At 49.5% G+C, this 12,808-nt stretch overlaps 2 pseudogenes; one reads left to right on the top strand and one right to left on the bottom strand.

Moving 5' to 3' along the window:
* Window positions 1–4,910: 4,910 nt before the first annotated feature.
* On the top strand, window positions 4,911–5,029 carry LOC148826630 (5S ribosomal RNA; annotated as a pseudogene).
* A 622-nt stretch (window positions 5,030–5,651) lies between these two features.
* Window positions 5,652–5,792, bottom strand: LOC148826629 (U1 spliceosomal RNA; annotated as a pseudogene).
* Window positions 5,793–12,808: the final 7,016 nt, after the last annotated feature.

Raw genomic sequence — 12,808 nt, 5'->3', positions numbered from 1 at the left:
GAGAGATAGTGCCTTCTCTTAAGGAGTCAGGCAGCAATTCTGTCTTATAGCTTTCCTCGAATAGGAGCAGTAGCGGATCCTGAAGCAGATCCCAAAAGGTGCAATAAAATTCTTTAGGGAGCCCGTCAGCACCCGGAGTTTTCCCCTTCTGTAAGCTCTCCATAGCCTGTCTCAGCTCTTCTACTGTCAAATCCCTCTCAAGTACTTCCCTATCTTCTTCACTCAAAACGTTTTCTAGCTTTGAGGTGAAAAAATGAATTTCTTCATCCTTTACCTCTGTAGAGCTGTACAGTCTTGAGTAGAAGGCCTCGGTGCAGGAGAGGATAGCACTCGGCTCTGTTCTCTCTCGTCCCTCCTCATCAACTACACTTTCCATGACAGACTTGGAGCCTACCACTTTCCTGAAAAAGAAGCGAGTACACTTCTCATTTTCTTCTAAGAACTGCATTCTGCTTCTTAACAGCACTCCTCGACTACTTTCTTCGGCTATGCTCCGGATATCCTTTTTTAAAAGGGTGATATCCTCGAGCACATCGAAACCACTGTGCAGCATCGTGTAGAGACGCTGCAGCTGCCTCTGTTTCCTGGCTAGCACTCCTCTCCGTCTGGCAGCAGCCTTCCTTCCCTCAGCCATGAAAAAGGCCTTTGTCCTCACCTTCACCTCCTCCCACCACTCTCCTACTGACCCGTACAGACACTGCAAGGACAGCCACTGTGATAGTTTCTCCTTGTAGCGGGATACTACCCCCTCGTTCTCTAGCAGCTTTGTGTTGAGTTTCCAGAGGCCTGGGCCAAATACAGTCCCGCCCTGGAGTTCCACTCTACACCCTAAAGCCTGATGATCTGAGAAGAAGACAGGCTGAAGAGTGACCCCAACAACTTTCACTCTCGCTTAGACAAAGCAATAGTCAATTCTGGAGCTGCTATTCCTCCCATGACCATGTATATCCTGCTGTTGTGGGATATATACATCTATATGTGTCTGAGAGTTTAAAGTCTTAAACTAAGTTTTGCAGGGCCAGTGAGCTGGAATCCAATTTTATCGGGGAGCTAGACTGCCTGTCTGTGTGCTCTAAGATACAATTAAAATCCCCTCCCACTATCACGTCTGTGCTACATAACAATAGGGGAGAGAGTGCCTTGAGTAGCTCCACCCTTCCTCCCACGTCAGTAGGACAATACACATTGATTAGCCGCAGGTCAACGGTCCCCCATTCCACATCCACACACAGCAACCTGCCATCTATGACCCTCTGAATACTTTTCAATTTGAAAGCCCATCCTTTGAAAAGAATGGCCACGCCAGAGGCTCTGTTGTTATTGTCCCCTGACCAAACAGAAGGCCCTTTATCCCACCTATCTTCAAAGCTTTTATACCTCTCTTGATAGGCTAAAGCACACTCCTGCAACATCAACACATCTCCCTCTCTCTGCTGGAGGTAATCAAAGACAGACTGACATTTAACTCTGTCATTGATACCTCTGGTGTTAAGAGAAATAATGTTTAGAGCCATATTACATAAGAAAGTGGATCCAGTCTTTACAAAACACATTTCTCTTCTGTCTCACTTCTTACCTTCTTCTTTTTCTTTTTCTTCTTACCAATTTCCTGCCAGCCATCCTCTGAATGAGCCTTCATCAGGGTGGCAGCAGTAAAAGCGTTCACGGAGTCCATTTCAAGGAAGGGGGTAGAGGGAGGGGTGGAGGGGTTCCAGCTGTCCCCATCGCCATGCTCTCCTTCCTCCTCGCTCGGGGAGAAAACAGAGTCATTTTTCCTTTTCCTCACGTCCAGCTCCTGGGAGCACTGAGGGGAAAGGGGTGCAGCCGATGCACCAGTCTCCTCTTCCCCCTCACCCACCAGCTGCTGCAGATCCTCCGTGATGGACTGGATGGAGGAGAGGAGGGCATCTGTAGCACTTGCAGAGTCTGAGAAATGCAGCTCCGCTGAATCCTGGGTATCCTCGCTGGACCCGCTCCACCGGGGGGCCCCACACTGGCCCTCGTTCTGAGGAGCAGGAGTGGGGGAGGGGTCCTCGCTGTTCTCGGGGGTTTTCAAACCCTCGTGCTTGTCTGGTGTAGTCTGGGGTTGTGGGGGCATAGTGGATTTCTCTTCCACCAGCCCCGGAGCCACAGCAGGACTGATCCTGGCTGGAGGCTGAGAGTCTTTGTCCAACAAGGGTTCTTTGTTTGACTTGTTGTTTGCTTTGGCTTTTCGGGCCGGTTTGGCTGAAACAAGCACTGCCTCATCCTTTCTCATTCTGAGTTTATTGGCGTAGGCGTGAGGGCAGTTCTTAAAAACGTGTCCTTCCGAGCCACATAAATTGCACTTTGGCAGCATTGAACAGTCAGAGGCTAAATGTCCCTGTTTGCCACAGGTCTTGCAGCATTTCACAGTGCAGGACGATGCCAGGTGTCCCACAGCACCACAGCGCCGACACACCTTTGGTTGTCCCACATAAAAAACATAGCCATTGAAGGCGCCCAGCCGGATTGTAGAGGGCAGGTGCCTTAAGCCTCCATTTACATTGTCCGGCAGCAAGCGAACCTCGAATTTCCTTGCTCCTGTTTTTATACCGTCAACATCTCTAACCTCAGTTCCATGGTGGACGGTGCAGTACTGGTTAAGCCAGGTGTGAATGTCCTCCGTCTTTGCCAGTTCCGAGAACATAACAACATGCACGGTTTTCCTCTCTCTCTGTGTCAAAGGCTGCAAGTTGATCTTCTCAATAGCAGGAACTTTCCCTCTTTTTGCCTCAAACACATCCACACATTGTTCAAACAGAGGATAGGTAGCAAATACAACCTCAAATGCTTTCTGACCTGGGAGAGCGAAGATGAAATCCAAGTGCCGAGGTTCAAAGCCAAGTTCCTTCTGCAACACTTTTCTGCTGAACTGCATACGATCCATGAAGAGGTCATCCAAAAGCTCAAAACGCACAGCATTCTTGCGGGATCCAAAAGTTGCCATTTTGTAAACTGCAAAACAAACACTGCTTCCACAAAATAAGAAAACAATCCAACAACTCCACCTACAGGCTGATCATGGTATCTCCCCTGCCAGGTAAGTATGAGCTGTACAAGCCCCTGCAAGCGGCCCGCACCTGCAGCACAAAGCTCGCAGCCTAGGCCAGCTCCTCGCCCCGCACACCACCGCCTCCTGCTGGGCCCACTCTTTCGCACACTCACACGCCACACTAACACTCAAAAGGGTGGGCAAAACGAGAAAACGAGCGCGCCGTTTCCTACACATCTGCAGTCGCCAATGCGCATTCGCAGCATGTCCCGGGACGCAATTCGGCCTCATTTCCATAACACCAGACCGGCAGATCGCTATGCAAGCTCGCGTCATGCGCCTGCCACACACCGAACAAACACCGGAGCCTTTTCAGCAATTTCCAAAAAACGGGCCTGCTCGCCTGCCCACAAGGCTCCGTCTCTTACCCGCTCTCCAGAGCCTGCAGCCTTCTGTGTTGTTCTCTCGGCACCGCTGCAGCGCACACAACTCCTGCAGCGCGGGGAGAAAGTTTCCACGCTCCGCCGCAGGGAAGGCTCGCTCCGTGTGCACACGTCCTTTCAATGCCAGTTCAACAAGTGCTCCGCATTAGCAGCGTCGGGGATCCGGCATGTCGCACCTCACCTCACCTCGCACAGCCCCCTCCTTGAATGTCTGGCGCTGGGCATGCCCCGCTCTCCTCCACCTTATCTTATCGCGTGTGACCACCGACAATGGCCACAATGCCGGGGAATGGCACCTGTAAAGTGTTAATTGGGGCACAGGAACAGCCCGTCTCGTCTCGGGGGCCGGCTTCAAAGACAATACAGCAAACACAGCGAGGCGGGGGAAGTAGACGACACGACACATGCAGGTACATTCAGCTCCGGCGGGAACGAGTCATTTGTCGGTCTTTTCAAGTGCTGGGAGCCGAGTAATCCTTCGCTTGTATCGTTTCTCCCCGGTGACTAGATCTCACCCTGCGACTCTCGACTGGGCTCACCCACGGCAGCCCAGCAGGTGTGAGCCTAGCCGGCACCCGGATGGGAGATTCCCCCCGGAAAAGCTCAGGTTGCTGCTGCTCCTGCAAGAGGTGTGACTGGGACCAGTAGGGAGCGCTCACCCTGCTGTCTGTGTGGCTTTCTTATGCCCCAGCATCCTGATGGCGACACTCTGCTGCACAAACAGGCGCCGTCCTTCGGGGGAGGCGTAAAACCGAGGTCCCGACCCTCCTTGGCCATTAAGAAATCCCAGGGCGTCTCTCAAAAAGACACGCCGGGGGTGTCACTCTGGTGTTAGTGTTCCCCTTTACCAATCAGTCGGGGTCTCCTCCTAATCCCCGTCTCATATGTAACAATCAATGACGAGGCCCCCCTGTCCCGCGATATTGTACTTGTCTCCTGGCCGCTGGCTGGTGCCGTGAGATTTAGTACTCACGCAAGAGACCAGGGGCAGAGCGCGAACGCGGTCCCCCGCCCCCACAAAGTGTGCGCTCCAGGTTCCCTCTCGGGGCTCTGCAACACAGCGGAAAGGCAGCGAGAAGGAGCCTCTTGCTCTGACGCCGCAAGGCCACAAGAGGGCGGAGGCGCCGCGCGCCCGGCCGACGTGTTGGACTGGTGCGCTTTATGTGCTGAAATAAGCACGCGACAGCCCAGAAATGTTTTGAGTGCTGTGCACTGGAGGTTTTTGTCTTGTGAAGACTTGCCTTGTGCTCCTCCGAGCAGTTTGTTTGTTCTCCTCCAGTGCGGGACAAGCCAACACAAGGGAGCACATTCGCCAACATCCAGGTAAGCAATGCGATTTGGAAAGAAGCTCCTTTCCAAAGAGTTGCACACGAACGATCCTTCAGTCCCACTCGGGGGGCACGGAGCCCCAGCCACACACAGCTTAAAGTAGCGAGTCAAACGGCATGGCTTGTGCTTGCGGCCACACCTCCCTGAATGTTCCCGATCTTGTCTGATTTCAGAAGCTAAGCAGGTTTGGGCCTGGTTAGTACTTGGCTGGGATTCCGCCTAGGAATACCAGGTGCTGAAAGCTTTTGCTCTCTCGGCCAGCAGGGGTCGCCGTTGGTACCGTAGGCTTTGGGAGGAAAACCTGGAGGATGGAAAGATGATCTATAGCCTCATCTCTAGAGATGTTTTGTTGCTATGGCATGTGTGTGACCCATATTAAAAAAACCCGTTTGTAAAACAAATATCGAAGCTGCCTCTAAATCTGCAAATGAAGTAGAGCTGATAAACCACTTGTTTTTCGTATAACTATACATATATTCATTTATTACTGATTTCATTCATTGAGCACGGATACAATAGAGGTACAGCCATTCACTGTTTGACATGTCTGCACTGGTACAGAACCTAGCAATCAGAAAACGGGTGAAACTGTCTTGAGAATTAGCATACAGTACCGAGGCCCCCATGACCAAATAAAGGCTAACCTTGATAATCAGCCTAAATAATGCAGACTACAGCAAAATGACTGACTTTGAAAAGGGAATGAATGTCCGGAAGGAGTAGCGTAACCAGCTTGAAATGCTTCTCCGGACCTCTAACTAAAAGAAACCGGGAACCAGCAGTGGCATCGACTCCTTTCAAACTGGGATCCTATCGCAGCTCGTGGGGTCATAACTCTTCCGTATCTGATATTGGACCAAGCACATCAGGGGAGAGCGCGAACGCAGTCCCCCACTACCAGAAATTATGCAGTCGAGATTCCCACATTTGGGGAATTCGCAGGGGTCAGCACAGCCGGAGTGCAATGGCCGAGCCTCGCTCTGGGTGAACCGATTCAATTTCGATTTTTAAGAACTTTATTTTCTTTTCACAAAAAAATACAGGACATCACAAATTAGAAAGCTTTACATTAATATACATACTTAAAACAGTATAAATGATCACATCTCATTACATTTTGACACGGTACCAGTTACATAGCAACAATTTCTTTTTTTCTGGTGCAAATCACATTCTTTACTTAAACATGATAATGTTTTTCACAGTCTCTTGAGATATTGACCTATGCTCTCTATTTCTCACAGATTTTCTGCTTCCTCCCTCCCTTCTCTCCACAGATCTCTGAGGTAATAGTTCTCTCGGGTGATGAACAGGGCCAGGCTACCTGCTGCCTTGACTGGGACCTCGATGTCTTTGAACAGCCCCATGTTCCTCACTCTCCACAGGGCGTCTTTCCCACTGTTCACCACGGCCAAGATCCTGTCAAACACGTCAGGAGGAAGTTTGACAGGAGAGATGCCGTATATGACGAAAGCAGCGGTCAGGGTAAATTGGGGCGAGAGAGCTTGCAACCAATCTTCAAACTGTGCCCAGAAGGCCTTAGCAAAAAAGCAGGACCACAGCAGATGGGTCACAGTCTCCTCCTCGCCGCAGCCCAACCCTAACGCAGCGAGGGCTGGGGGTGAGGCCCCTACGGTACAAGAAAGTTCGTACCGGTAAGCACTGGTGGACGACACTCCAGGCTAAATTTCTGTGAATGTTGCACAGAAACTTAGAGAATGTGTGTTTCCACACCTTCCTTGTTTGGGCTGATGTTAAAATGCCCACAGGGGTCTGCCTATTCTTCTGCGGTGCAACGAAATCTTCCAGTTTTTGGACGCTGACATCTCGGAGGGGAATATGGCCAATTGGGTGAGATCTTAGAAAACTTTTAACTGTCCCATAAATTGCAGGGCATGTGTCAGAGAGTGGGACATCCAGCTTGGGTCTGACACCCCACACTCTGAACACCTCCCTACCTACCCAGAGCCTGGCAAAACATTTCCAGGTACGTGCTGCAGGCGCTGTTGCAAAGCCTCTCAGCACAGAGGCCAGGAAAATGCACAGCAGCTTCATGGCAATATCTGGGACAGACTTCCCCCCTAAGAGTAGCAGCCTGTACATTATTTCCCTTCTGAGTCTTTCCTGCTTCCCACCCCATAGAAAATGAAACATCCATCTCCTCAGCACCACTGCAACACGGTGTGGGATTGGGAAGGTAGAAGGCAGAAAATTCAAGACAGGCAAGAGCTCGGCTTTGATGACCAGTACCTTCCCTGTCATGGTGAGGTCTCGGTCCTTCCATTGCATCAGTTTTTTGTTTAAGATTGGCAATTTGTTCTGTCAATTTACTGTTCCCATCTCTTCTCCAAAATACACCCCCAGGACCTTAATTCTCTTCTCTTGCAGCCTGAGATCATGCCCTTCTTTTGGCTCCCTCCAGTTCTGATAAAAAATCTCACTGTTAGATTTCTTAGTTTTTGCAGAGGAAGCCAAAGAGAAACGATCACAGCACTTCAGAGCTCTGCTAATTGAGACATTGTCAGAGAGGAGCAGGGTGACGTCATCCATTTATAGAGATGTCTTTACCTCTCCCCCCCCACTTCCAGGCATTGGTATCCCATTAATGGCCTGATCCTGGCGCAAGGCACAGGCTAAGGGCTCCATAGCCAAAACAAATAAAAAGGGGGATAATGGGCAGCCTTGCCTCACCCTTGAATAGACTTCAAAGGGGCGTGATCTATTGCCATTAACCATTACTCTGCTGTTGCTATCTGTGTACAGCAGGTTAATCCACTTTCTCATGATGGGGCCAAACTTCATGTGCTCAAGTACCGATGTTAAGTACTGCCGGTTTAGGCGGTCAAAGGCCTTTTCTAGGTCTACACCTAAAATGCACAGAGGGAGGGAGCGATCCTCTGAGTACAGGCAGACATCCCTCAACAAGGCCAGGTTGTCGCTCATCAGGCGTCCTGCTATCCCACAAGTCTGTTCTTTCTCTACCAGTGAGGTCACTACATTTTGTAGGTACAGGAAAAGGGCTTTGGACAGGATCTTAGTGTCCACGCCTAACAGGCTGAGGGGTCTCCAGTTCTTTATGTCATTCTTTGCTCCTTTCTTAAACAAGAGAGAGATAGTGCCTTCTCTTAAGGAGTCAGGCAGCAATTCTGTCTTATAACTTTCCTCGAAAAGGAGCATTAGCAGATCCTGAAGCAGATCCCAAAAGGTGCAATAAAATTCCTTAGGGAGCCCGTCAGCACCCGGAGTTTTCCCCTTCTGTAAGCTCTCCATAGCCTGTCTCAGCTCTTCTACTGTCAAATCCCTCTCAAGTACTTCCCTATCTTCTTCACTCAAATCGTTTTCTAGCTTTGAGGTAAAAAAATGAATTTCTTCATCCTTTACCTCTGTACAGTCTTAAGTAGAAGGCCTCGATGCAGGAGAGGATAGCACTCGGCTCTGTTCTCTCTCTTCCCTCCTCATCAACTATACTTTCCATGACAGACTTGGAGCCTACCACTTTCCTGAAAAAGAAGCGAGTACACTTCTCATTTTCTTCCAAGAACTGCACTCAGCTTCTTAACAGCACTCCTCGACTACTTTCTTCTGCTATGCTCCGGATGTCCTTTTTTAAAAGGGTGATATCCTCGAGCTCATTGAAGCCACTGTGCAGCATCGTGTAGAGACGCTGCAGCTGCCTCTGTTTCCTGGCTAGCACTCCTCTCCGTCTGGCAGCCTTCCTTCCCTCAGCCATGAAAAAGGCCTTTGTCCTCACCTTCACCTCCTCCTACTGACCCATACAGACACTGCAAGGACAGCCACTGTGATAGTTTCTCCTTGTAGCGGGATACTACCCCCTCGTTCTCTAGCAGCTTTGTGTTGAGTTTCCAGAGGCCTGGGCCAAAGACAGTCCCGCCCTGGAGTTCCACTCTTCATCCTAAAGCTTTCTTGATCTGAGAAGAAGACAGGCTGAAGAGTGACCCCAACAACTTTCACTCTCTCTGAGACAAAGCAATAGTCAATTCTGGAGCTGCTATTCCTCCCTGACCATGTATATCCTGCTGTTGTGGGATATATACATCTATATGTGTCTGAGAGTTTAAAGTCTTGAACTAAGTTTTGCAGGGCCAGTGAGCTGGAATCCAATTTTATCGGCCTTTTGGCTAAGATCAAGTTCAAGTGGCATGCCCGCAGTTCCTGTCTTTCCAAAGTTCGAGAAGGCGATCGAAGATCCTGAAGAGTGCTTGAGCTGGTATCGCCCTAGGTTGAGCCTAGGGGGTTAAGGCCAAGCAGCAGCTGAGCTGGGTGGAATCCGGCAGCAACGTTCTCTCTCTCTGCTCTCTCCTCTCCCCTCCCCCTTTCTCTTGCTCTGCCTCCTTGGCCTCTTGGCTGGGAGTAGGTACTCGTGGCCTGCCCGCAGTGCTTGTTTTCTTCCTCGAGACTCGGAAGCACTATCCGCTCCCTCTCTCTCTCTCTCTCTCTGCCTCCTTGGCCTCTTGGCAGGGAGTAGGTTCTCGTGGCCTGCCCGCAGTGCTTGTTTTCTTCCTCGAGACTCGGAAGCACTATCCGCTCCCTCTCTCTCTCTCCTCCTGCGCCTGCACCTAGCTGGGCTTTGCCCACAAGGACACAAGGACGCTGCTCCTTTAGCAGCTAAACCCTCCTCTCCACAGGACCTTGCTCTCTCTCTTTCTCTCCTTTTTTCTTTTTTCTCCTTTCCAGATGGCAGACAAGAAGACACTGATCCGGTTCCACTGGACCAAGAAAACAGAGACGATGCCAACTGCAAAATCCTTTTTCATTACCTTCCTGAGAGGGATCCTGCAGTTGGTGGCCGGAGATCTCTACTGCCTGCAAGACAACAAGGCAGAGAGATACATGGAGGCCTACATGGCCACGGACGCCTCATATGAAAAGGCAACGTAAATGATCAGAGAAAAAGGTAAGCACCCCGGTTACTCTGAATTCAGGCCGGAGCCTATGAGGAAGACAAACCAGAGGACCATCACAGTCCTCACATACAACCCCTACGTACCAATGGAACTGGTAACAGCGTACCTAGGGAGGTATGTAACTGTGGTGGGCAAACCGACGGAGATCAGGGACAGTTGCGGCGTCTGGTACGGCAAACGCCAGTACCAAGTCCTCCTAAAAGAGGACCCAGAGGGCGTCGACGGTTTCCAGCACCCCCCGGCCCGCTTCAACATCGGAGCCGACAGGGGGTACCTTTACTACCCCAGGACGCCACAAGGAGAACACGTGTGACATCGTCAGATGTCACAACTGTAACAAAGAGGGGCACCTGGCAAAAACCTGCAGGGCAGCCAAAAAGTGCAACGGATGCGGCGCCGAGGGACACCTCCTTCACCAATGCAAGGTAAGCAAACCTTCGTTTGCCCAGGTGGTGGAAGCCGGCCGGCAGAAACCGGTCTCAAGACAAAGGGAGAGAGGTGAGAACAAAGAACCCGCACCTCCCCCGCAGAGAACCGAAACTGCCGAGGCCACACCCCCAGCCGCACCAGTGCCACAAGATGGCTGCCAGGACGACGGACAAAATGGCTGACCGGAGAAAGGGCCCTAATAACTCCCAGCAAGAAGGGAAAGAGAAAGCGGGAGAAGAGATGCAGGGCGGATCCACCTTCGGAAGGACAAAAGAAAAGAGTGGTAAGGGAGAACCGTTTCCTCGTCCTAGAGGAAACTGAACTTTCTTCCCCCGAGGCCCAGGAACAATTGGAGGAGGCAGCCCAGGAAATGGAAACCCTCCCCCCTGAGGCCCAAAGACGACAGGAAGTGACAGCCCAGGAAACAAAACCCCCCTCCCCCGAGTCCCAAGGACAACAGGAGGAGGCAGCCCAGGAAGAGGTAACCCCCTTCCCCGAGGCCCAGGGACAACAGGAAGAGGCAGCCCAGGAAGTCGGAACCCCCTCCCCCAAGGCCCATGAACAACACGAAGAGGCAGCCCAGGAAGTGGAGCCCCCCTCTCCCAAGGCCCAGGAGCAACTGGAGGTCCCCGAAACTCCTGGAGAAAGGGAAGAAAAAAGCCTTCCCGAAGCGGTGGTGGAGAGTATCCTCAAGGAAGACAAGGATTACTTTGAAGCCACCCTGGAGCCGGGACTGATGGTAGGGCTGGACCTGTCCAGCATGTTTACCTTTCAGTCCCCAGCGAGACCTGGAGGGAGCCCAGCATATTCCCCCCAGGACCCGAACGAGAGGAGTTACCTCTAGGCTAAACAGTGCCCAGATGCAGACTCCCAAATTTTCCACTGTAAGCACAAAGAGAGGAGGTTCAACTTTCACTTGTTTAATCATGATTGTGAAACTTACCTTTCTAACAACTAACGTGAGAGGGCTAATAGACCCGTTGAAAAGACGGGGAGTCTTTCATGATCTGGCCTCAAAGTCTCTCAGTTTGTTTCTTACAGGAGGTCCACCTGAAGGATGAAAGCGACAAGCTGACATTCACCAGGGAATGGACGAAGGGAGAATCATGCTGGAGCGTAGGAGGGGTCCACTCTTCCGGAGTGGGAATCCTCCTCGGAAACCCAGAGATGACGCTGGTTTCCTCCTTCTCGGTGGTGCAGGGCCGGATCCTGGTCGCAGACATCGACTGGAGGGGGCAGAAGTTGAGAGCAATTAATGTCTATGCTCCAACAGAACCCTCTATCCTGAAGGAAGTGTTTGCTGACCTGGCCAGCTGCTGCACCACCAACAGACAGGTGGTGCTCGGCGGGGACTTCAACGTCGACCGGGAGAAGGGGAGCGACGCTAACACCGCTGGTTCCGCCTTTGCCTCTTCCAGACATCTTCTAGTTATCAGCTGTGAACACGACACACACTGCTCATCTTTGATGTATAATAGACATCTTTCTTTGATGTCTATTATACATCAAAGAAAGATTTTTATAGGTGTAGAAACTAGTAAATAAAGCCAATGATTTGTTTTAGAAATGTATTCATAAAATATACAATTATTCACACCTGAACAATATGTAGTTCAAATTATACATTATATACAATATTGTATTCATTTGAATTGTATTCAAATGTCTAATCATCATAAAAAACACAACTAGTAAACTTCAGTTACAAATTCTAGTAACATGGCAATATATATAGTAATGACAAACACAAACTAATTACATGAACACTCTAATATTTAACTCAAAACCACATTTCGATTCAAATATAAATTTTTAAAATTTACAACTTCTTTATTTCCACGAAAATATTATTAATGTAGCATAAACGCTACTTTCTAATAAAGACAGAAAGAAACTGTTTGTTTTGTGCCTACTGGTGATCCTCCTCTCGATACTAATGAAATGTTTAATATGATCCCTCGAGAAAAAAAAGGAATCAATTTCCGCCTGGAATGATTGATGCCCCATCAAACATTTTGTAATATCCCTGGAAGTTTATACAGTAGAATTCTGGTTCGTGGCTTAAATTCAAGGTAAATGAGACTAAGGAAACAAGTTGGAAACTTAATGTCGAAGTGGGATTTAAATCACCCATTTCACATTTTACTTCATTGGGCAGTATGTGCCAGAGAGCAATCCTGCAGTATCCCTTCAATAGCTCAGTTGGTAGAGTGGGGGACTGTAGGGGGGTCAGCAGGGAATCCTTAGGTCGCTGGTTTGATTCCAGCTCGAAGGAAGGTGCTTTTCGTGTACTTTAATCAAAGAGTTAAAAAAGCGAATCTGTTTTATTCAGACATTGATCAAAAGCTCAATAATCGACGAAGCAAAGGCTCCTGTTCCGAATTCAGCCCACGTCTGATTGTCTTGTTTTGGCCAAGATCTGATCTTTGAATTAAGGGACTACACTGTCTGCTTTGTAATTAAAAAATACATACAAATGTCAAGTTTTTTGTAGATATAAAGGTGTTCTCTGTTTTCAAAGGATAGTTACTTAATTGGCATAATGATTTGGTATTGATTTTGTATCGTTGTATTATAAAGTTTGTGCTTTCTGTGTTTTTATCGTATTGTGAACTTATTTTTTAAACAAATGCTTACAAAGGCAAACACGGCACACATCTGTTTATACC

Source organism: Atractosteus spatula, chromosome 10 (assembly GCF_055471065.1).
Source record: "Atractosteus spatula isolate fAtrSpa1 chromosome 10, fAtrSpa1.hap1, whole genome shotgun sequence".
Lineage (NCBI taxonomy): Eukaryota > Metazoa > Chordata > Actinopteri > Semionotiformes > Lepisosteidae > Atractosteus > Atractosteus spatula.
Note: the sequence above shows the minus strand (reverse complement) of the source record. Positions and strands in the feature narration are given on the sequence as shown.